General features: G+C 38.4%; 3 non-coding genes across 3 annotated transcripts; 2 read left to right on the top strand and 1 right to left on the bottom strand.

Moving 5' to 3' along the window:
- The first annotated feature begins 574 nt into the window (after window positions 1–574).
- LOC148581190 (small nucleolar RNA R71) lies at window positions 575–682 on the top strand. Its single transcript, XR_015896184.1, has one exon. It is a non-coding gene; the product is annotated as a small nucleolar RNA R71 (small nucleolar RNA).
- Window positions 683–11,652: 10,970 nt separating this feature from the next.
- LOC148581189 (small nucleolar RNA R71) lies at window positions 11,653–11,760 on the bottom strand. The gene has a single exon (XR_015899095.1). It is a non-coding gene; the product is annotated as a small nucleolar RNA R71 (small nucleolar RNA).
- Window positions 11,761–23,474: 11,714 nt separating this feature from the next.
- On the top strand, window positions 23,475–23,582 carry LOC148581188 (small nucleolar RNA R71). The gene has a single exon (XR_015899552.1). It is a non-coding gene; the product is annotated as a small nucleolar RNA R71 (small nucleolar RNA).
- The last annotated feature ends 406 nt before the right edge of the window (window positions 23,583–23,988 follow it).

Below are 23,988 nucleotides of genomic sequence, written 5' to 3'. Positions count from 1 at the left end.
CTAAGCTAGATAGATTCTGCTCAGAATTCTCTGTCTGTTGCTGAGTGGATGATGGAAAAGGCTTGCTATTGCTAAACCTGTTTCTTCCACCATTATTAAAGCCTTGTTGAGGCTTTTGTTGATCCTTCCATGAGAAATTTGGATGATTTCTCCATGAGGGATTATAGGTGTTTCCATAGGGTTCACCCATGTAATTCACCTCTACTATTGTAGGGTTCTCAGGATCATAAGCTTCTTCTTCAGAAGATGCCTCTTTAGTACTGTTGGATGATTCCTTCAATCTATTCAGACTCTGAAAGATCATATTGACTTGCTGAGTCAATATTTTATTTTGAGCTAATATGGCATTCAGAGTATCAACTTCAAGAACTCCCTTCCTCATAGGCATTCCATTACTCACAGGATTCCTTTCAGAAGTGTACATGAACTGGTTATTTGCAACCATGTCAATGAGTTCTTGAGCTTCTGCAGGCGTTTTCTGTAGGTGAATGGATCCACCTGCAGAATGGTCCAATGACATCTTTGATAATTTAGACAGACCATCATAGAATATATCCAGGATGGTCCATTCTGAAAGCATGTCAGAAGGACACTTTTTGGTCAGTTCCTTGTATCTCTCCTAAGCTTTATAGAGGGATTCACCTTCCTTCTGTCTGAAGGTTTGAACATCCACTCTAAGCTTGCTAAGCTTTTGAGAAGGAAAGAACTTGGCTAAGAAATATGTGACCAGCTTATCCCAAGAGTTCAGGCTGTCTTTAGGTTGAGAGTCCAACCATATTCTAGCTCTGTCTCTTACAGCAAATGGGAAAAGCATAAGCCTGTAGACCTTGGGATCAACCCCATTGGTCTTAACAGTATCACAGATCCGCAAGAATTCAGTTAAGAACTGAAAGGGATCTTCGGATGGAAGTCCATAAAACTTGCAATTCTGTTGCATCAGAGAAACTAATTGAGGTTTCAGCTCAAAATTGTTTGCTCTAATGGCAGGGATTGAGATGCTTCTTCCATGTAAATTGGAATTAGGTGCAGTAAAGTCACCAAGCATCTTCCTTGCATTGTTATTATTTTCGGCCATGTCTCCTTCTTTTTCAAAAATTTCTGTCAGATTTTCTCCAGAGAGTTGTGCTTTAGCTTCCCTTAGCTTCCTCTTCAGAGTCCTTTCAGGTTCAGGATCCGCTTCAACAAGAATGTTCTTATCCTTGTTCCTGCTCATATGAAAAAGAAGAAAACAGAAAAGAAGAGGAATCCTCTATGTCACAGTATAGAGATTCCTTTATGTGAGTAGAAGAAGAAAAGAAATTCGAACACAGAAAGGGAGAGAGGGTTCAAATTTTTAGATGAAGAGAAGTGTTAGTAAGTAAATAAAATAATTAGAAAGAGATGAGGGGGAGAGAATTTCACAAATTAAATAAATTAAAATAAAAATATTTTTTTTTAAAATTAAAATTAAAATTAAGAATTCGAAAATTAAAAAAAAAGTGAAATTAAATAAAAAGTTAAAACAATTAGTTAATTAAAAAGGAATTTTGAAAAAGAGGAAGGTGATTTTCAAAAATTAGAGAGAGAGAGAGTTAGTTAGGTAGTTTTGAAAAAGATAAGAATCAAACAAAAAGTCAAGTGGTTAATTGAAAAAGATTTAAAAATCAAATTTTGTAGAGATAAGAAAATAGAAAAGATTTTGAATTTAAATTTTGAAAAAGATGTGATTGAAACTTAAATTGAAAAAAGATTTGAAAAAGAAATTTAAAAAGATTTGATTTTGAAATTAAAGTTGATTACTTGACTAACAAGAAACTAAAAAGATATGAGTCTAGAGTTTAAAGATTGAACCTTTCTTACTAGGCAAGTAACAAACTTAAAAATTTTGAATCAATCACATTAATTGTTAGCATTAATTTTGAAAAATATGAAATAAAAATAAGAAAAAGATTTTGAAAATCAATTTGAAATTTTTGAAATTATGAAAGAAAAAAAATGAAAAAGATTTGAAAAAGATAGAATTTTTAAATTGAAAATTTGATTTGACTCATAAGAAACAACTAAATTTTAAAACGTTTTGAAAAAGTCAACTCAAATTTTCAAAAATTTATGAGTGAAAAAGGGAAAGATATTTTTTTTATTTTTGAATTTTTAATGATGAGAGAGAAAAACACCAAAAAGACTCAATGCATGAAAATTTTGGATCAAAACAAATGATGCATGCAAGAACACTATGAATGTTAAGATGAACACCAAGAACACTTCGAATGTCAAGATGAACATCAAGAACATATTTTTGAAAAATTTTTAAGAAAAGAAAACATGCAAGACACCAAACTTAGAAATTTTTAAGCTTTAGACACTAACAAATTGAAAATGCATACGAAAAAATAAGAAAAGACACAAAACAAGAAAAATTAAAGATCAAACATAGAAAATCATCAAGAACAACTTGAAGATCATGAAGAACACATGCATGAATTTTCGAAAAAAAGCAAGAAAATTATAAAAACATGCTATTGACACCAAACTTAAAAGTTGACACTAGACTCAAACAAGAAACATCAAATTATTTTTGGTTTTATGATTTTATTAATTTTTTTTGGTTTTTTTTTTTGAAAATTATTTGGAAAAAACAAAAAAGAAGAAAAAAAAAATTTTTTTGAATATTTTTCGAAAATAAAAAGAACAAAAACAAAAGGCTTAAAATTAAAATAAAATTACCTAATCTGAGCAACAAGATGAACCCTCAGTTGTCCAAACTCGAACAATCCCCGGCAACGGCGCCAAAAACTTGGTGCGCGGAAATCGTGACGGTTCATTCCTTGGTAACGGCGCTAAAAACTTAATACGCACGTTCATAATCTTAGTTCTTTGTCACAACTTCGCACAACTAACCAGCAAGTGCACTGGGTCGTCCAAGTAATAAACCTTACGTGAGTAAGGGTCGATCCCACGGAGATTGTCGGCTTGAAGCAAGCTATGGTCATCTTGTAAATCTCAGTCAGGCAGATTCATATGATTATGGATATTTGATAATTAAAATATAAATAAAACGTAAATTAGAGATAGAGATACTTATGTAATTCATTGGTGAGAGTTTCAGATAAGCGTATGAAGATGCTTGTTCCTCCTGAACCTCTGCTTTCCTATTGTCTTCATCCAATCATTCATACTCCTTTCTATGGCAAGCTGTTTGTTAGGTGTCACCGTTGTCAATGGCTACATCCTGTCCTCTCAGTGAAAATGGTCCAATGCGCTGTCACTGCATGGCTAATCATCTGTCGGTTCTCGATCATACTGGAATAGGATCCATTGATCCTTTTGCGTCTGTCACTACGCCCAGCACTTGCGAGTTTGAAGCTCGTCGCAGCCATCCCTTCCCAGATCCTACTCGGAATACCACAGACAAGGTTTAGACTTTCCGGATCTCAAGAATGGCCGTCCATGGATTCTAACTTATACCACGAAGATTTTGATTAAGGAATCCCAGAGATATTCATTCAATCTAAGGTAGAACGGAAGTGGTTGTCAGGAACGCGTTCATAGGTTGGGAATGATGATGACTGTCATGTTCATCACATTCATATTGAAGTGAGAATGAATATCTTAGAATCGGAATAAGCTTGAAATGAATAGAAAAACAATAGTACTTTGTATTAATTCATGAGGAACAGCAGATCTCCACACCTTAATCTATGGTGTGTAGAAACTCTACCGTTGAAAATACATAAGAACAAGGTCCAGGCATGGCTGAGTGGCCAGCCCCCATAAAGGTCTAAGATAGCATAAAACTAATCAAAGATGTCTAATACAATAGTAAAAGGTCCTATTTATATCAGACTAGTTACTAGGGTTTACAGAAATGAGTAAATGATGCAGAAATCCACTTGTGGGACCCACTTGGTGTGTGTTTGGGCTGAGCATTGAGCTTTACATGTTTAGAGGCTTCTCTTGGAGTTGAACGCCAGTTTGTAACCTGTTTCTGGCGTTTAACTCCACTTTGCAACCTGTTTCTGGCGTTTAACTCCAGAATGCAACATGGAATTGGCGTTGAATGCCAGTTTTCATTGTCTAAACTCAGGCTAAGTATGGACTATTATATATTGCTGGAAAACCCTGGATGTCTACTTTTCAAAGCAATTGAGATCGCGCCATTTGGATTTCTATAGCTCCAGAAAATCCACTTTGAGTGCAGGAAGGTCAGAATCCAGCAGCATCTGCAGTCCTTCTTCAACCTCTGAATCTGATTTTTGCTCAAGTCCCTCAATTTCAGACAGAAATTACCTGAAATCATAGAAAAACACACAAACTCATAGTAAAGTCTAGAAATGTTATTTTTATTTAAAAACTAATAAAAATATACTAAAAAACTAACTAAATCATACTAAAAACTATGTAAAAATAATGCCAAAAAGCGTATAAATTATCCGCTCATCAACCACGATTCTAAGTGTTCTATCTCAAGACAACCCTTTAATTAGGCTTTCAATTAGCACTCTCAAACCAGTTGGTTTTAGGGTACTAGGTGTTGAAGCACCCCTAAGAATTTACTTGCCCATGTCTCTTCTTGACACATCTTCACCACAAGCATCTACTAGAATCTTTGACTCTTTTTGAGCTTTTTAATGTTTCTATCTCATCCTAGTAGTTGATGCTCAGAGTCTTGGGTCTTTGTTGCTTACTACTTCTTGGTTATATGGATATTTAAGGAACACCCCTTAACCTTTTCTTGTTATTCATTCTAAGACTAGTTGCTTTCCATGACTCATTTTCTTTTTTTGTTCATTCAAGGTTCTACACTTAGTTCCTTGTTTCTTAGTTTGTTGAATGATCTCTCTTGGCCTTGGTTTCTCTTACTCTTGTTTTTGCATAGCTCACAGCAATTCTTATGGAGACAAGCTCTACTTTATTCATGTTGAAAAAGAAGACTTGAAATACATTGCCTTTTCTTTCTTGTAGTTTAGAGGACTCATAAAGGACTCCAAACATGAAATAAAACTAATCATAAAACATAAACTACCCTAGCATGATTTATTTATTTTTGAAAGAAAGTAAATCAAACAAAAGCTTAAACATGATTCAGAAATTAGAGGGTGTCAACCATGGGACTTAACAACCTTCAGCAGCTTAGATCTTCAGTTCATTGGCCCCTTTCCTTTGTCCTTCTTCTTGGAAGGGGATGGTTCATCTTCTTCCTTCTTGGAGGATCTTTCTTGCGCTTGAGTGTCCTTAGGCTTCAAAAATCCTAGCCTTCTCATATAATTTCTTTCATCCTCCTTATGTTTGGCTAGAATCTCTTCTTCTCTGGCGCTTAATTCCTCCATCCCTTGCATGAATGTGGGGTATCCGGGGTTAATAGCAGCCACAGCATTGCACAAGTGATTCAGTTTCGCTTGTGTGTTGATATCATACTGCCTCCTCAAAATGGTTCTGGCATCATAAAGATTTCTGAACACAGCGAGGTTCCTTTGTTGCCATTTGTTCTGCTCCACTATTTTGTCAAGTGCACTTCTCATTTCTCCCCAGTCGAACTGTTCCTGCTACTCGCTCCTCATTTGCTCCCAACTCCCTTGGAGTTGTTGGATGTTCCGGTTGACTTGGTTCCATTGTTGTTGCTGAGTCTCCTTGAATTGGTTAACATCCTCCCTCAAGTGGTGTAGGTCTCCCTTCATTTGGTGTACATCTCCTTACAATTGTTCCCAGTTGAATCCTCTAGGAAATTGTTGGTATTGGTAGTGTGGTGGTGGTTGAAGTGCTAGAAAGTGTGGTTGCTCTTCTACCTCTTCTTGTTGTTGTTGTTGTTGTTGTACATGTGGCTCATGAGCATGAGCTCTTTGTTCTTTGGCCCTCTGAAGTGGGTTAACAGCCACCACCTTGGCCATTTTCTTGGCAGTTATGAATTTGTCTTGCTTTACTAGCACCTCATCAATGATCTTTTCAACTCCAGCTTCATCACATAACCTCTGTATGATACTGGGGAATGCCAACCTTGTGTTGTCACTAGTGCTTTTCAGCACCTTGTTAATGTTGTTGGCAATCATCTCCCCCACATTGACATTCTCACCTTTCATGATGTTGTATATGAGCACAGCTCTCTCCTTGGTCACCTCTGAAGTGTTGGATGTGGGGATTAGGGACCTCCTTACAAATTCCAGCCACCTTCTAGCTTGGGGGCTCAGATCCCTTCTTCTCAATTGGTTGGGTATCCCATCCTTGTCCTTCATCTATTGCACGTTCAGCACGTAAATCTCGTTCAGGATTTCATCAAACCTAGGGTCTTGCTGCTTCATTCTTTCTTCATAGCTCCGAGTGGAGCTTGTCCTCTTCACCATTAGAATCCTCTCTATGCTGGATGGACTATAATCAATGGACTTTCCCCTCACATAGCTAATGTAGCCATAGTGTTGTCCTGGTTGAGGCACAGCGTTAGCATAAAACTCCCACACCAAGCTCTCAACTACCTTCCTTGGTGGGTTGCATAGGAGTGACCAGCCCCTACTGTTGATCTCAATGTTGATCTCAAGATGCTCGTTCCTCCCTAATTGGAACCCAACCTCTGGAATGATTTCCCTCTCACTCACCTAACCATAGAATTGATTTTGGTTGAATGCGAAGAGAAACTTGTATTCATTGAAAGATAAGCTTGAGGATCCAGAGGTTGGTTCCTTGGTTTTTCTTTTCTTTGAGCCTGATCCTTTTTGTGGTACTATTAGATTGAGAGAGTGTGTTTGAGGTTGTAAAAAAAATTGGGGGAGGGGGGGAGGGAGGTTGCAAAAGAGGCAAGCAAAACAAGGTTTTGCTTCAACACCAAACTTAGGACTTGATTGTCCCAATCAAGAGAAAGGAAAGAAGTAGGGGAAGAGAGGTAGTGGAAGGCGAAAAGAGAAAAGAAGAAGAAAGGTGTTTGGATTCTTTTTCGTGTGTGATAAGGGGTTTGAAGTGGGAGAAGAGTTTGGGAAGGTGAGGCTTTTATAAAGGGTGAAGGGTGTGATTTGAATGGTGGGAAATAAAAAGGATTCAATATTTTCCCACTTGGGGAGTGGCGCCTAGCGTGGGAAGAGGCGCCAACCTTTTTCTCACTGCGCCTTCTGCATGTGTTGAGTTCCAAAGTGTAAGTACACTTTGACTCCCTTGCTTTAAGAGTGATTCTCCATGTGGGTCCCATCTTTTCTCCTTAAAATGAAACTGAAACCTGTTAATAATGACAAAAGAATCTTTCACATTCCTTCCTGTTACGGGTAAGTGGGATTGCAACTGATGGGTGTCCCTTGGGACACCAAACTTAATCCTCTTGCATCTTAATAAATTGGTTTTATCATTGTGTTTTTAATGTGTTCATAAGAATGAAATAACTCCAATCTTTTCATTTTCTTTTGTTTCTATCCTCTTTTGAACTCATTAAACCACATTCATGCTTTCAACAAAATATTAAGTGCTTTCAGATTGAGTAGAATTGGGCTTGCTAGGTGATCCTTGTATTGCACCAAACTTAATCTCTGGGCTTACTCTTTGATGAGCGGATAATATATATGCTTTTTGGCATTGTTTTTTACATAGTTTTTAGTATGATTTAGTTAGTTTTTAATATAATTTTATTAGTTTTTAAATAAAAATCACATTTCTTGACTTTACTAGGATTTTGTGTGTTTTTCTGTGATTTCAGGTAATTTCTTGCTGAAATTGAGGGACTTGAGCAAAAATCTGATTCAGAGGCTGAAGAAGGACTACAGCTACTGTTGGATTTTGACGTCCCTGTACTCGAAGTAGATTTTCTGGAGCTACAGAAACCCAATTGGCGCGCTCTCAATTGCGTTGGAAAGTAGACATCCAAGGCTTTCCAGCAATATATAATAGTCCATACTTTGCCCGAGTTTTGATGACAAAAACGGGCGTTCAAACGCCAACTTCCTGCCCTATTCTGGAGTTGAACGCCAGAAACAGGTTACAAATGAGAGTTAAACACCAAAAACAGGCTACAACCTGGTGTTTAACTCCAAAAAGAGTCTCTACACATGAAAGCTCATTGCTCAGCCCAAGCACATACCAAGTGGGCCCGGAAGTGGATTTCTACATCATTTACTTATCTTATGTAACCCTAGCTACTAGTTTAGTATAAAAACTACTTTTAGTGATTTATTTTACATCTTTTGATCATCCTTGATCAGGGATCGATCTTTTCCCCTATCTTTCGAATTCATATGCCATTTGGGGAGGCTGGCCATTCAGCCATGCCTAGACCTTGTTCTTATGTATTTTCAACGGTGGAGTTTCTACACACCATAGATTAAGGTGTGGAGCTCTGCTGTTCCTTGAGTATTAATGCAAAGTACTATTGTTCTTCTATTCAATTTACGCTTATTCTTATTCTAAGATATTCATTCGCACACAAGAACATGATGAATGTGATGATTATGTGACACCCATCACCATTCTCACCTATGAACACATGCCTGACAACCACTTTCGTTCTACATGCAAACAAGCTTGAATATGTATCTCTTGGGTTTCTAATCTAAGATTAAAACCTTCGTGGTATAGGCTAGAATTATTGGCGGCCATTCTTGAGATCCGGAAAATTTAAACCTTGTCTGTGGTATTCCGAGTAGGATCTGGGAAGGGATGACTGTGACGAGCTTCAAACTCGTGAGTGTTGGGCGTAGTGACAGACGCAAAAGGATCACTGGATCCTATTCTAACATAATCGAGAACCGACAGATGATTAGCCATGCAGTGACAGCGCATTTGGACCATTTTCACTGAGAGGACGAGATGTAGCCATTGACAACGGTGATGCCCAACATACAGCTTGCCATGGAAAGGAGTATGAATGATTGGATGAAAGCAGTAGGAAAGCAGAGGTTCAGAAGGAACAAAAGCAACTCCATACGCTTATCTGAAATTCTCACCAATGAATTACATAAGTATTTCTATCCTATTTTATATTTTATATCATAATTATCAAAATCTCCATAACCATTTGAATCCGCCTGACTGAGATTTACAAGGTGACCATAGCTTGCTTCAAGCCGACAATCTCCGTGAGATTGACCCTTACTCACGTAAGGTTTATTACTTGGACGACCCAGTGCACTTGCTGGTTAGTTGTATCGAAATTGTGAAAAAGAATTCAAGATTGCAAACGTGCGTACTAAGTTTTTGGCGCCGTTGATGGGGAATGAACAATCATGATTTCATGCACCAAGTTTTTGGCGCCGTTGCCGGGGATTGTTCAAGTTTGGACAACTGACGGTTCATCTTGTTGCTCAGATTAGGTAATTTTATTTTAATTTTAAGCTTTGTGTTTTTATTATTTTTATTTTCGAAAAAAATTTTCAAAAAAAAATAAATTCTTCTATGACTTCAGAATTTTTAAGAAGGAATTCTAGAGTTTCATGAGATATGTTGAATCCTGGCTGGCTGTTAAGCCATGTCTAATCTTTTGGACCAAGGTTTCAACTATCCTTAGAAGAGCTTCTTTGTCTTTCTCAGCAAATTAGCTGTTGTATGTAATGATCTGCTAAAGCTTGGCTGGCCATTGGCCATGTCTAGTGTTTTGGACCGGAGCTTTCACTGAAAGCTTGGCTGACTAGTAAGCCATGTCTAATTCCTGGACCGGAGTTTTAGGCTGACATTGCATGATTCCTGGAATTCTCATTAAAAATTTTGAAATCCTTATTTTTCTTTTTCCAAACAATTTTCGAAAAATACAAAAATAAATTAATAAAATCATAAAACCAAAAAAAATTTGATGTTTCTTATTCGAGTCTAGTGTCAATTTTTAAGTTTGGTGTCAATTGCATCTTTTTAATTTCTTTAAATTTTCGAAAACTCATGCATAATGTTCTTCATGATCTTCAAGCTGTTCTTGATGAATTTCCTTGTTTGATCTTTGCATCTTCTTGTTTGGTGTCTTTTCATATTTTTCATATGCATTTTAGAATTATTAGTATCTATAGAGTAAAATTTTTTTAAGTTTGGTGTCTTGCATGTTTTTCTTTTCTTAAAAATTTTCAAAAATAAATTCTTGGTGTTCATATTGATCTTCAAAGTGTTCTTGGTGTTCATCTTGACATTCAAAGTGTTCTTGCATGCATTGTGTGTTTTGATTTATAATTTTCATGTTTTGAGTCTTTTTATTGTTTTTCTTTCTCTTCATAAAAATTCAAAAATAAAAAAATATCTTTCCCTTATTCTTCTCATAAATTTCGAAAATTTTGAATTGATTTAGTCAAAAAGTTTTAAAATTTAGTTGTTTCTTATTAGTCAAGTCAAAATTTTCAATTTAAAAATCCTATCTTTTCAAAACTTTTTCAAAAAATCAAATCTTTTTCAATTTTCTTCTTAATATTTTCGAAAATTTCAAAATGATTTTCAAAAATCTTTTTCTTATTTTTGTTTCATATTTTCGAATTCATTGCTAACTTTTAATATTTTGATTAAAAAATCTCAAGTTGTTACTTGCCTATTAAGAAAGGTTCATTCTTTACATTTTAAAATCCTATCTTTTAGTTTCTTGTTAGTCAAGTAATCAACTTTAATTTTCAAAAATCAAATCTTTTTAATTTCCTTTTTAAATCTTTTGCAAATTAAATTTGAATCATATCTTTTTCAAAATCAATTTCAAAATCTTTTCTAACTTCTCACCCTTTCAAATTTAATTTTCAAATCTTTTTCAATTAACTACTTGACTTTTTGGTTTATTTTTAAAAGTTTTCTATTTCAATCATATCTTTTTCAAAACCACCTAACTAACTTTTTTCTCACCAATTTTCGAAAACCCCTCCCCTCTTTTTCAAAATTTCTTTTTAATTAACTATTTGTTTTAAATTTTAATTTAATTTTATTTTCCTTCTTAAATTTCGAATTCTAATTAATAGTCAAAATAAAAACAAAAATATTTTTATTTCATTTTATTTAAATTTCGAATTCTTCCCTCTATCATCTCTTTCTATTTATTTATTTATTTACTAACACTCCTCTTCCACTCAAAATTCGAACCCTCTCTTCTTCTCTGTGTTCGAGTTTTTCTCTTCTCCTCCTTCTATTCTTCTTCTCTTATACTCACATAAGGAATCTCTATACTGTGACATAGAGGATTTCATATTTTCTTTTCTGTTCTCTTCTTTTTCATATGAGCAGGAACAAGGATAAGAACATTCTTGTTGAAGCTGACTCTGAACCTGAAAGGACTCTGAAGAGGAAGCTAAGGGAAGCTAAGGCACAACCCTCTGAAGAGGATCTGATAGAAATTTTCGAAGAAGAAGGAGACATGGCCGAACCTAATAAGATGGTGGAGATGCAAGGAAGATGCTTGGTGACTTTATTGCACCCTCTTCTAACTTCTATGGAAGAAGCATCTCACTTCCTGCAATTGGAGCAAACAACTTTGAGCTTAAGCCTCAATTAGTTTCTCTAATGCAGCAGAATTGCAAGTTCTATGGACTTCCAATGGAAGATCCTCATCAATTTTTAGCTGAATTATTGCAAATTTGTGACACTGTCAAGATCAATGGAGTTGATCCCGAGGTCTACAGGCTTATGCTTTTCCCTTTTGCTGTAAGAGATAGAGCTAGAACATGGTTGGATTCACAACCTAAGGATAGCCTGAACTCTTGGGATAAGCTAGTCAGTGCTTTCCTGGCCAAACTCTTTCCACCTCAAAAGATGAGCAAGCTTAGAGTGGAAATCCAAACCTTCAGACAGAAGGAAGGAGAATCCCTCTATGAAGCTTGGGAAAGATATAAGCAACTGATCAAAAGGTGTCCTACTGACATGCTTCCAGAATGGAGCATCATAAGTATATTCTATGATGGTCTGTCTGAGTTGTCAAAAATGTCATTGGACCATTCTGCAGGAGGCTCTCTTCACGTGAAAACCCCTGCAGAAGCTCAGGAACTCATTGAAATGGTTGCAAATAACCAGTTCATGTACACCTCTAAGAGGAATCCTGTGAACAATGGGACGCCTCAGAAGAAGGGAGTTCTTGAAATTGATACTCTGAATGCCATATTAGCTCAGAACAAAATATTGACTCAGCAAGTCAATATGATTTCTCAGAGTCTGAATGGATTGCAAGCTGCATCCAACAGTACTAAAGAAGCATCTTCTGAAGAAGAAGCTTATGATCCTGAGAACCCTGCAATAGCAGAGGTGAATTACATGGGAGAACCCTATGGAAACACCTATAATCTTTCATAGAGAAATCATCCTAATCTTTCATGGAAGGATCAACAGAAGCCTCAACAAGGCTTCAATAATAATGGTGGAAGAAATAGGTTTAGCAATAGCAAGCCTTTTCCATCATCTTCTTAGCAACAGACAGAGAATTCTGAACAGAGCCATTCTGGCCTGGCAACCATAGTCTCTGATCTATCCAAGACCATACTAAGTTTCATGAATGAAACAAGGTCCTCCATTAGAAATTTGGAGGCACAGGTGGGTCAGCTGAGTAAGAAGATTACTGAAACTCCTCCCAGTACTCTCCCAAGCAATACAGAAGAAAATCCCAAGAGAGAGTGCAAGGCCATAACTTTACTTGGTGTGACCGAATGCCCAGAGGAGGAGGAAGACGTGAATCCCAGTGAGGAAGACCTCTTAGGACATCCTCTGGAAAGAAAGGAGTTCCCTTTTTAGGAACCAAAGGAATTTGAGGCTCATACAGAGACCCTAGAGATTCCATTGGACTTTCTTCTGCCATTCATGAGCTCTGATGAATACTCTTCCTCTGAAGAGGATGAAGAAACCATTGCAGAGCAAGTTGCTAAGTATCTAGGAGCAATCATGAAGTTGAATGCCAGTTTATTTGGTAATGAGACTTGGGAGGATGAACCCTCCTTGCTCACCAATGAACTGAGTGCACTAATGAGGCAGACATTGCCTCAGAAGAAACCGGATCCCGGAAAGTTCTTCATACCTTGTACCATAGGCACCATGACCTTTGAGAAAGCTCTGTGTGACCTTGGGTCAGGGATAAACCTCATGCCACTCTCTGTAATGGAGAAACTGGGAATCTTTGAGGTACAAGCTGCAAGAATCTCATTAGAGATGGCAGACAAATCAATGAAACAGGCTTATGGACTAGTAGAGGACGTGTTAGTAAAGGTTGAAGGCCTTTACATCCCTGCTGATTTCATAATCCTAGACACTGGGAAGGATGAGGATGAATCCATCATCCTTGGCAGACCCTTCCTAGCCACAGCAAAAGCTGTGATTGATGTTGACAGAGGAGAGTTGGTCCTTCAGTTGAATGAGGGCTACCTTGTATTTAAGACTTAAGGTTCTCCTTCTGTAACCATGGAGAGGAAACATGAAAAGTTTCTCTCAATATAGAGTCAAACAAAACCCCCACATTCAAACTCTAAGTTTGGTGTTAGGAAGCCACGACCAAACTCTAAGTTTGGTGTTAAGAGGCCCCAACATTGCTCTGATTTTCTGTGAGGCTCCATGAGAGCTCACTGTCAAGCTATTGACATTAAAGAAGTTCTTGTTGGGAGGTAACCCAATGTTATTTAATTATATCTATTTATTTTCCATTGCTATTTTATGTTTTGTTTAGGTTGATGATCATGTGAAGTCACAAAAACTACTGAAAAATCAAAAACAGAATAAAAAACAGCATTAAAAACAGCTCACCCTGGAGGAAGAGCTTACTGGCGTTTAAACGCCAGTAAGAACCACCAGACTGGCGTTTAACGCCAGAACAGAGCATGGAATTGGCGTTTAACGCCAAGAATGGGAGAAAAGCTGGCGTTAAACGCCAGAAATAAGCAGCAAACTGGCGTTTAATGCCAGACATGCATTCTAAGGGCGTTTTGCACGCCTACTTGGAGCAGGGATGCTAAGTCCTTGACCCTTTAGGATCTGTGGACCCCACAGGATCTCCACCTACCACACCTCTTCTTCTCTCCTCTTCACACCTTCTCATAACACTCTTCCCCAAATACCCTTCACCAATCACCTTTTTACCTCTTCCCCATAAACCCCACCTACCTCCAAATTCAAATTCCTTTCCCTTCCAAACCCAACCCTAATGGCCGAAACCTAACCTTCCCCCCACCCCTATATAAACCCCTTAAAACTACTCTATTTTCACACATCCCAACCACTACTTCTTCCTCTTGGCCGAATACACTCTCTCACTCCATCTCCTCCATTTTTTTCTTCTTTTACTACTTTCTTTCTTCTTTTGCTTGAGGACGAGCAAACCTTTTAAGTTTGGTGTGATAAAAGCATTGCTTTTTGTTTTTCCATAACCATCAATGGCACCTAAGGCCAGAGAAACCTCAAGAAAGAGGAAAGGGAATGCAATTGCTTCCACCTCTGAGTCATGAGAGATGGAGAGATTCATCTCAAAGGTCCATCAAGACAACTTCTATGAAGTTGTGGCCAAGAAGAAGGTGATCCCTGAGGTCCCTTTTAAGCTCAAAAAGAGCTAGTATCCAGAGATCTGACAAGAGATTAGAAGAAGAGGATGGGAAGTTCTCTCTAATCCTATTCAACAAGTCGGAATCTTAATAGTTCAAGAGTTCTATGCAAACGCATGGATCACTAGGAACCATGATCAAAGTATGAACCCAAACCCAAAGAACTGGCTGACAAGTCCTCTACTTTGGCAAGGTTAGCCTTTCCTCACTTCATTTGCCACCTCTGCAATTCGGCTGGAATTGACATAGAGGGAGATATCCTCATTGATAAGGACAAGCCCATCACTAAGAAAAGGATGGAGCAAACAAGAGATCATGGACCTTAATAAGAGTATGAGGAAATTCCTCACCATGAAATCCCTGAGATGCCTCAAGGGATGCACTTCCCTCCACAAAACTATTGGGAGCAAATCAACCCCTCCCTAGGAGAATTAAGTTCCAACATGGGACAACTAAGGATGGAACACCAAGAGCACTCCATCATTCTCCATGAGATTAGAGAAGATCAAAGAGCTATGAGGGAGGAACAACAAAGACAAGGAAGAGACATAGAGGAGCTCAAGAACACCATTGGTTCTTCAAGAGGAAGAAGATGCCACCCTTACTAAGGTGGACCTGTTCCTTAATCTCCTTGTCTATTTATTTTTTATGTTTTCATTCTCTATGCTTTATGTTTATTTATGTTTGTGTCTTTACTATATGATCATTAGTGTTTAAGTGTCTATGTCTTAAAGCTATGAATGTCCTATGAATCCATCACCTCTCTTAAATGAAAAATGCTTTTAATCACAAAAGAACAAGAAGTACATGATTTCGAATTCATCCTTGAAACTAGTTTAATTATTTTGATGTGGTGACAATACTTTTTGTTTTCTGAATGAATGCTTGAACAGTGCATATGTCTTTTGAATTTGTTGTTTATGAATGTTAAAATTGTTGGCTCTTGAAAGAATGATGAAAAAGGAGAAATGTTATTTGATGATATGAAAAATCATAAAAATGATTCTTGAAGTAAGAAAAAGCAGTGAATAGAGAAAACCTTGCAAAAAAAAAAGAAGGCGAAAAAAAAGAAAGAAAAAGAAAAAAAGCAAGCAGAAAAAGCCAATAGCCCTTAAAACAAAAAGGCAAGGGTAAAAAGGATCCAAGGCTTTGAGCATCAGTGGATAGGAGGGCCCAAAGGAATAAAATCCTGGCCTAAGCGGCTAAACCAAGCTGTCCCTAACCATGTGCTTGTGGCGTGAAGGTGTCAAGTGAAAAGCTTGAGACTGAGCGGTTAAAGTCGAGGTCCAAAGCAAAAACAGAGTGTGCTTAAGAACCCTGGACACCTCTAATTAGGGACTTTAGCAAAGCTGAGTCACAATCTGAAAAGGTTCACCCAATTATGTGTCTGTGGCATTTATGTATCCGGTGGTAATACTGGAAAACAAAGAGCTTAGGGCCACGACCAAGACTCATAAAGTAGCTATGTTCAAGAATCAACATACTGAACTAGGAGAAACAATAACACTATCTAAATTCTGAGTTCCTATAGATGCCAATCATTCTGAACTTCAAAGGATAAAGTGAGATGCCAAAACTGTTCAGAGGCAAAAAGCTACTAGTCCCGTTCATCTGATTGGAGCTAAGTTTCATTGATATTTTGGGATTTATAGTATATTCTCTTCTTTTTATCCTATTTGATTTTCAGTTGCTTGGGGACAAGCAACAATTTAAGTTTGGTGTTGTGATGAGCGGATAATTTATACGCTTTTTGGCATTGTTTTTACATAGTTTTTAGTATGATTTAGTTAGTTTTTAATATAATTTTATTAGTTTTTAAATAAAAATCACATTTCTAGACTTTACTAGGAGTTTGTGTATTTTTCTGTGATTTCAGGTAATTTCTGGCTGAAATTGAGGGACATGAGCAAAAATCTGATTCAGAGGCTGAAGAAGGACTGCAGATGTTGTTGGATTCTGACCTCCCTGCACTCGAAGTGGATTTTCTGGAGCTACAAAAACTAAATTGGTGCGCTCTCAATTGCGTTGGAAAGTAGACATCTAGGGCTTTCCAGCAATATATAATAGTCCATACTTTGCCTGAGTTTTGATGACAAAAATTGGCGTTCAAACGCCAACTTCTTGCCCTATTCTAGAGTTAAACGCCAGAAACAGGTTGCAAATAAGAGTTAAACGCCAGAAACAGGCTACAACCTGGCGTTTAACTCCAAAAAGAGTCTCTACACATGAAAGCTTAATGCTCAGCCAAAGCACACACTAAGTGGGCCCAGAAGTGGATTTCTACATCATTTACTTATCTTATGTAACCCTAGCTACTAGTTTAGTATAAAAACTACTTTTAGGGATTTATTTTACATCTTTTGATCATCCTTGATCAGGGATTGGTCTTTTCCCCTATCTTTCGAATTCATATGCCATTTGGGGAGGCTGGGCATTCGGCCATGCCTAGACCTTGTTCTTATGTATTTTCAACGGTGGAGTTTCTACACACCATAGATTAAGGTGTGGAGCTCTGCTATTCCTCGAGTATTAATGCGAAGTACTATTGTTCTTCTATTCAATTCATGCTTATTCTTATTCTAAGATATTCATTCGCACACAAGAACATGATGAATGTGACGATTATGTGACACTCATCACCATTCTCACCTATGAACACGTGCCTGACAACCACTTCCGTTCTACATGCAAACAAGCTTGAATGTGTATTGGTGCGCAGAAATCATGACGGTTCCATTCCTTGGTAACGGCGCTAAAAATACTCCATACGCACGTTCATGATCTTAGTTCTTTGTCACAACTTCACACAACTAACCAGCAACTGCACTGGGTCGTCCAAGTAATAAACTTTACGTGAGTAAGGGTCGATCCCACGGAGATTGTCGGCTTGAAGCAAGCTATGGTCACCTTGTAAATCTCAGTCAGGCGGATTCAATTGATTATGGAGATTTAGTAATTAAAAGATAAATAAAATATAAAATAAAGATAGTGATACTTATGTAATTCATTTGTGAGAATTTCAGATAAGCATATAGAGATGCGTTCGTTCCTCCTGAACCTCTGCTTTCCTATTGTCTTCATCCAATCATTCATACTCCTTTCTATGGCAAGCTGTATGTTAGGCATCACCATTGTTAATGGCTACATCCTGTCCTCTCAGTGAAAATGGTCCAATGTGCTATCACTGCATGGCTAATCATCTGTCGGTTCTCGATCATACTGGAATAGAATCCATTGATCCTTTTGCATCTGTCACTACGTCCATCACTCGTGAATTTGAAGCTCGTCGCACCCATCCCTTCCCAGATCCTACTCGGAATACCACAGACAAGGTTTAGACTTTCTGGATCTCAAGAATGGCCGTCCATGGATTCTAACATATACCACGAAGATTCTGATTAAGGAATCCAAGAGATACTCATTCAATCTAAGGTAGAACGGAAGTGGTTGTCAGGCACGCGTTCATAGGTTGGGAATGATGATGACTGTCACGATCATCACATTCATATTGTAGTGCGAATGAATATCTTAGAATCAGAATAAGCTTGAATTGAATAGAAAAACGATAGTACTTTGTATTAATTCATGAGGAACAGCAAAGCTCCACACCTTAATCTATGGTGTGTAGAAACTCTACCGTTGAAAATACATAAGTGATAATGGAGTTCATTGGTCTCGGCCCCAGAGGGGAACCGGAGTCCCCAAGACTTCGAATACAATAATAAAGAGTGCTATTTATACTAAACTAGTTACTAGGGTTTACAGAAATGAGTAAATGATGCAGAAATCCACTTCCGGGGCCCACTTGGTGTGTGCTTGGGCTGAGAATTGAGCTTTACACGTGTAGAGGCTTCTCTTGGAGTTGAACACCAGTTTGTAACCGGTTTCTGGCATTTAACTCCACTTTGCAACCTGTTTCTGGCGTTTAACTCTAGTTTTCGTCGTCTAAACTCGGGCAAAGTATGGACTATTATATATTTCTGGAAAGCCCTGGATGTCTACTTTCCAACGCAATTGAGAGTGCACCATTTGGAGTTCTGTAGCTCCAAAAAATTCACTTTGAGTGCAGGGAGGTCAGAATCCAACAGCATCTGCAGTCCTTCTTCAACCTCTGAATCTGATTTTTGCTCAAGTCCCTCAATTTCAGCCAGAAATTACCTGAAATCACAGAAAAACACACAAACTCATAGTAAAGTCCAAAATAGGATAAAAAGAAGAGAATATACTATAAATTCCAAAATATCAATGAAACTTAGTTCCAATCAGATGAGCGGGACTTGTAGCTTTTTGTATCTTGAATAGTTTTGGCATCTCACTTTATCCATTGAAGTTCAGAATGATTGGCATCTATAGGAACTCAGAGTTCAGATAGTGTTATTGATTTTCCTAGTTTAGTATGTTGATTCTTGAACACAGCTACTTTATGAGTCTTGGCCGTGGCCCTAAGCACTTTGTTTTCCGGTATTACCACCGGATATATAAATGCCACAGACACATAACTGGGTGAACCTTTTCAGATTGTGAGTCAGCTTTGCTAAAGTCCCCAATAAGAGGTGTCCAGGGTTCTTAAGCACACTCTTTTTTTGCTTTGGACCTTGAGTTTAACCGCTCAGTCTCAAGTTTTCACTTGACACTTTCACGCAACAAGCACATGGTTAGGGACAGCTTGGTTTAGCCGCTTAGGCCAGGATTTTATTCCTATAGGCCCTCTTATCCACTGATTCTCAAAGCCTTGGATCCTTTTTATTTACCCTTGCCTTTTGGTTTTAAGGGCTATTGGCTTTTTGCTCTTGCCTTTTGGTTTAAAGAGCTTTTGGCTTTTTCTGCTTGCTTTTTTTTTTGCTATTTTTTTCTGCAAGCTTTTATATTCACTGCTTTTTCTTGCTTCAAGAATCATTTTTATGATTTTTCAGATTATCAAATAACGTTTCTCCTTTTCATCATTCTTTCAAGAGCCAACATATTTAACATTCATAAACCACAATATCAAAAGACATATGCACTGTTCAAGCATTCATTCAGAAAACAAAAAGTATTGTCACCAAATCAAAATAATTAAACTAGTTTCAAGGATGAATTCGAAACCCTGTACTTCTTGTTCTTTTGTTTTTAAAACAGTTTTCATTTAAGAGAGGTGATGGATTCATAGGACATTCATAGCTTTAAGACATAGACACTTAAACATAAATGATCATATAGTAAAGACACAAACATAATTAAACATGAAGCATGGAAACCGAAAACAGAAAATAAATAGACAAGGAGATTAAGGAATGAGTCCACCTTAGTGAGGGTGGCGTCTTCCTCTTCTTGAAGAACCAATGGTGCTTTTGAGCTCCTCTATGTCTCTTCCTTGTCTTTGTTGCTCCTCCCTCAGAGCTCTTTGATTTTCTCTAATTTCATGGAGGATGATGGAATGCTCTTGGTGCTCCATCCTTAGTTGTCCCATGTTGGAGCTTAATTCTCCTAGGAAAGTGTTGATTTGCTCCCAATAGTTTTGTGGAGGAAAATGCATCCCCTGAGGCATCTCAGGGATTTCATGGTGGGGAGTTTCCTCATACTCTTGTTGAGGTCCATGATTTCTTGTTTGCTCTATCCTTTTCTTAGTGATGGGCTTGTCCTCTTCAATAAGGATGTCTCCCTCTATATCAATTCCAACCGAATTGCAGAGGTGGCATATGAGGTGAGGAAAGGCTAACCTTGCCCAAGTGGAGGACTTGTCAGCCACCTTGTAAAGTTCTTGAGGTATAATCTCATGAACTTCCACCTCCTCTCTAATCATGATACTATGGATCATGATGGCCCGGTCTATAGTAACTTCAGACCGGTTACTAGTAAAAATGATTGAGCGTTGAATGAACTCTAGCCATCCCCTAGCCACTGGTTTGAGGTCATGCCTTCTTAATTGAACCGGCTTGCCTCTTGAGTCAATTTTCCATTGAGCTCCTTCCTCACATATGTCTATGAGGACTTGGTCCAATCTTTGATCAAAGTTGACCCTTCTTGTGTAGGGGCGTGCGTTCTCTTCCATCATTGGCAAGTTGAACACCAGCCTTACATTTTCCGAACTGAAATCTAAGTATTTCCCCCGAACCATGGTAAGCCAATGCTTTGGATTCGGGTTCACACTTTGATTATGGTTCCTAGTGATCCATGTGTTTGCATAGAACTCTTGAACCATTAGGATCCCGACTTGTTGAATGGGGTTGGTGAGAACTTCCCAACCTCTTCTTCGAATCTCATGTCGGATCTCCGGATACTCATTCTTTTTGAGTTTGAAAGGAACCTCAGGGATCACTTTCTTCTTGGCCACAACTTCATAGAAGTGGTCTTGATGGACCTTTGAGATGAATCTCTCCATCTCCCATGACTCAGAGGTGGAAGCAATTGCCTTCCCTTTCCTCTTTCTAGAGGTTTCTCTGGCCTTAGGTGCCATATATGGTTATGGAAAAACAAAAAGCTATGCTTTTACCACACCAAACTTAAAATGTTTGCTCGTCCCTGAGCAAAAGAAGAAAAAAAAGTAGTAGAAGAAGAAGAAAATGGAGGAGATGGGGGAAGAAGATGTATTCGGCCAAGGAGAAAAAGAGAGGGTTGTGTTGTGTGAAAATGAAGAAGGAGTGAGGGATTTATATAGGAGTGAGGGGGTGTAGAGTTCGGCCATTAGGGTTGGGTTTGGGAGGGAAATTAGTTTGAATTTTGAAGGTAGGTGCGGTTTATGGGGAAGAGAGGACGGATGTGAGTGGTGAAGAGGTGATGGAAAAGAGTGATTGAGGTGATTGGTGAAGGGTATTTGGGGAAGAGAGTTATGAAAAGGTGTGAAGAGGAGAGAAGAAAAAGTGGGGATCCTGTGGGATCCACAGATCCTGAGGGGATCCTGTGGGGTCCACAGATCAAGTGGGGTCAAGGACTTAACATCCCTACTCCAATTAGGCGTGTAAAACGCCCTTGCTGTGCAATCCTGGCATTTAACGCCAGACTGCTGCCTGTTTATGGCGTTAAACGCCCAAATGTAACTTGTTTCTGGTGTTAAATGCCCAAATGTAGCTTGTTTTTGGCGTTTAACACCAGGCAGATGCTTGTTTATGGCGTAAAACGCCAGCTTGGTGCCTGTTTCTGGCGTTAAACGCCAGACAGATGCTTGTTTCTAGCGTTTAAACGCCAGACTGCTCTCTTCCAGGGTGTGCTATTTTCAATGCTGTTTTTCATTCTGTTTTTGATTTTTCAGTAGTTTTTGTGACTTCACATGATCATCAACCTAATAAAACACGAAATAACAAAAAGAAAATAAAATAGATATGATTAAATAACATTGGGTTGCCTCCTAACAAGCGCTTCTTTAATGTCAATAGCTTGACAGTGAGCTCTCATGAAGCCTCACAGATAATCAGAGCAAGGTTGGAACCTCCCAACACCAAACTTAGAGTTTGAATGTGGGGGTTCAACACCAAACTTAGTGTTTGGTTGTGGCCTCCCAACACCAAACTTAGAGTTTGACTGTGGGGGCTTTGGTTGACGCTGTAGTGAGAGAAGCTTTTCATGCTTCCTCTCCATGGTTACAGAAGGAGATCCTTGAGTCTTAAATATAAGGTTGTCCTCATTCAGTTGAAGGACCAATTCTCCTCTGTCCACATCAATCACAGCTCTTGCTGTGGCTAGGAAGGGTCTTCCAAGGATGATGGATTCATCCTCATCCTTCCCAGTGTCTAGGATTATGAAATCAGCAGGGATGTAAAGGCCTTCAACATTTACTAACACGTCCTCTACTTGTCCATAAGCCTGTTTTCTTGAGTTGTCTGCCATCTCTAATGAGATTCTGGCAGCTTGCACCTCAAAGATCCCAAGTTTCTCCATTACAGAGAGTGGCATTAAGTTTATTCCTGACCCCAGGTCACACAGAGCCTTCTCAAAGGTTATGGTGCCTATGGTACAGGGTATTAAGAATTTGCCTGGATCCTGTTTCTTTTGAGGTAATGTCTGCCTATCCAATGCATTTAGTTTATTGGTGAGCAAAGGAGGTTCATCTTCCCAAGTCTCATTACCAAATAATTTGGCATTCAACTTCATGATTGCACCAAGGTATTTAGCAACTTGCTCTTCAGTAATGTCTTCATCCTCTTCAGAGAAAGAATACTCATCAGAGCTCATGAAGGGCAAAAGGAGGTTCAATGGAATCTCTATGGTCTCTAGATGAGCCTCAGATTCCTTTGGTTCCTCAAAGGGATACTCCTTATTGGTCACTGGACGTCCCAGGAGGTCTTCTTCACTAAGATTCACATCCTCCTCTTCCCTTGTAGGTTCGGCCATGATGGTCAAATCAATGGCCTTGCACTCTCTCTTTGGATTCTCTTTTGTATTGCTTGGGAGAGTACTAGGAGGAGTTTCAGTGACTCTTTTACTCAGCTGGCCCACTTGTGCCTCCAAATTTTTAATGGAGGACCTTGTTTCATTCATGAAACTTACAGTGGCCTTAGATAGATCAGAGACTATATTTGTTAAGCTAGATGGATTCTGCTCAGAATTCTCTGTCTGTTGCTGAGTGGATGATGGAAAAGGCTTGCTATTGCTAAACATGTTTCTTCCACCATTATTAAAGCCTTGTTGAGGCTTTTGTTGATCCTTCCATGAAAAATTTGGATGATTTCTCCATGAGGGATTATAGGTGTTTCCATAGGGTTCACCCATGTAATTCACCTCTGCTATTTCAAGGTTCTCAGGATCATAAGCTTATTCTTCAGAAGAGGCCTCTTTAGTACTATTGGATGATTCCTTCAATCCATTCAGACTCTGAGAGATCATATTGACTTGCTGAGTCAATATTTTGTTCTGAGCCAATATGGTATTCAGAGTATCAATTTCAAGAACTCCTTTCCTCTGAGGCGTCCCATTACTCACAGGATTCCTTTCAGAAGTATACATGAACTGGTTATTTGAAACCATGTCAATGAGTTCTTGAGCTTCTGCAGATGTTTTCTGTAGGTGAATGGATCCACCAGCAGAATGGTCCAATGACATCTTTGATAATTCAGACAGACCATCATAGAATATATCCAGGATGGTCCATTCTGAAAGCATGTCAGAAGGACACTTTTTGGTCAGTTCCTTGTATCTCTCCCAAGCTTCATAGAGGGATTCACCTTCCTTTTGTCTGAAGGTTTGAACATCCACTCTAAGCTTACTAAGCTTTTGAGGAGGAAAGAACTTGGCTAAGAAAGCCGTGACCAGCTTATCCCAAGAGTTCAGGCTGTCTTTAGGTTGAGAGTCCAACCATATTCTAGCTCTGTCTCTTATAGCAAATGGGAAAAGCATAAGCCTGTAAACCTCGGGATCAACCCCATTGGTCTTAACAGTATCACAGATCTGCAAGAATTCAGTTAAGAACTGAAAAGGATCTTTTGATGGAAGTCCATAAAACTTGCAATTCTATTGCATCAGAGAAACTAATTGAGGTTTCAGCTCAAAATTGTTTACTCTAATGGCAGGGATTGAGATTCTTCTTCCATGTAAATTGGAATTTGGTGCAGTAAAGTCACCAAGCATCTTCCTTGCATTGTTATTATTTTCGGCCATGCTTCCTTCTTTT

Source organism: Arachis ipaensis, chromosome B10, assembly GCF_059453495.1.
Source record: "Arachis ipaensis isolate K30076 ecotype BB chromosome B10, ASM5945349v1, whole genome shotgun sequence".
Classification (NCBI taxonomy): domain Eukaryota; kingdom Viridiplantae; phylum Streptophyta; class Magnoliopsida; order Fabales; family Fabaceae; genus Arachis; species Arachis ipaensis.
This window is presented reverse-complemented; position numbering and strand designations above follow the sequence as displayed.